Raw genomic sequence first — 2043 nt, 5'->3', positions numbered from 1 at the left:
TATGCCTCGGACAAAAGTATTCTTGTCCAAAGACAATGTTGCAAGGTGTGAAGCAGTTGTTTTCATAATTGACAAGCCACAAAAAGTTGCACGGCCCCTTTTGAACTTGCTGGAAAACCGTGTTAGATATATTTTAAATGGTGATAATATAGAATATAACAAAGTTAGATTCTATATTATATAGACTCTGTTATACACTGAGACACTGTATCGTGACACTGTTATATATAACAGTGTCACGATACATGTTCCACAGCAAAGCTTATAGAAGACCTCACAAAACAAGCTGCGCCCCTGCTGTGCCTCCATCTGGATAATGTGTAATAATCGCTCACATAGGCTTCAAGAGCACCTCTGGCAAAGACAGAGCACTAGCAGTCGCGGAAAATTTTGAGAAACGTTAGCCTCAAGTTTTCATATTTATAAATTCCGAAGCGTTCAGTCCAACGCTGTTTTTTAAAGGAAAGTCTGGCATTGTACCATGTGTATACTTGGTGTTTGAGCACCATGTTTTTTTGGCGCTTCCTAATTATAAAGCCATGTTCAAAAAGAGGTGATTTATTGTAAATAAGCAATTATGCCACAAAAAATAATTTTATCTTATCTGTAAGTTACTTTCTTTAGTATTTATTGGGGATTAATGTACTAAAACCACGATAAGATGGAGAGGGACGCCTTAGAGCAAGGCTCCGGAAAGTACGAGCACCTGGGTTTCTAATGTCGATCAAAATTAAGCCCACGGGCTTCAAGCATTTTCGCTTCCATCGAAAATATGCGCGGGATCCCATCCCATGGCCTGCAGGTCAACAGTCAAGCACCTTAACCACAAGACCATCATGTCAGTACTTTTTTATTTGTATGTTACTTTGACCTTTCTTACTCATTGGTTATTGAAATTGTGGTGGTGAAATTGGTAATAGCAGGTCGACACCTTACTGTTTCACTGTTGTGTCGCTTTAAACCACGCTCCTATTCAAGTTACTCTCGCTGGCAATTTTTCAAGTGGACTCATGGACAGGCCTTACCAAGAATATGAATTACCAGTCGTTACATTGTTTACGTTTTTGTGTACACACTACTGTCTTGGCCATGATTTTCTTGGTTTATGTTCCTGTAATATTGATCCTCTATAAATTCCTTAGGTTACTCTATTGAATTGCACAAATGTATATAATAATTAGGTTATTGGTCAAGTATGTTTGTAATTACGAGTGAAATTAAAATGGGCTTCTTCGAATTGTTGTGATGTTCAGAAGCTAAATGCCTGCTGAAAAACTTCTCATATATAAATTTGTACGGTGGTTAGTAGCTTTCTTGCTGATCTTAGTTTTCACTTTATTGTAGGCCACCTTTTTTATGAACGTGCAACTGCCATTACACAGCAAATACTTTTGCCTTGCTGTACATCAGCCCATTTTATGCAGTGGCGTTTGCGGCGTTTCGTTGCACAGATTTGTAAAAGTATTGCCTCAAACGTATTTGACTTGTTGTGATAAAATGAAGCGTTACGTAGTGTAGAATCTAGATGTGTATTATGTCAAGTTGGCAAGTCTCGTTCAGAAGTAGCCTGTTTTAGAGCTGGGTTTTAACTGTGCCTGTACCAATACATTAGGTTTTTAAAATTTGTTTAGTTTTGTAACACCTTCCACTAATTACTTCACTATGCCTTGTTTTGATGAATTTTATGCATGTACAGCAGTTCAGTGGCCTTGAAGTGTCACTCAGTGTTTTTGTATTGCACTGTCCTTCAAGGTATGACAACAATATTTGAATTTTTTGTATGTTTAAACTTATTGCTGTAGCTTCAAAGTGGTGTATGATATAAACATTTAATGTAAACATGATTTGTGCTTGCTCAGTGGCAGGTAAAGTTATTCTTGACTAAAGAATGCAGCTTTGAATTAGTGTATGCGACTTCTTCACCTTTGTCTTTATTTTTGAAAGAATAAAATGCCCTGTCTTCTTGTATGTATCTTCATGGCTATTACTTTCATCTTGGAATAATTATACAATGGTTTCGTTCTCTATTCTACTACCAGGAAA

This window comes from Rhipicephalus microplus, chromosome X (genome assembly GCF_043290135.1).
Source record: "Rhipicephalus microplus isolate Deutch F79 chromosome X, USDA_Rmic, whole genome shotgun sequence".
NCBI lineage: Eukaryota > Metazoa > Arthropoda > Arachnida > Ixodida > Ixodidae > Rhipicephalus > Rhipicephalus microplus.
This window is presented reverse-complemented; position numbering follows the sequence as displayed.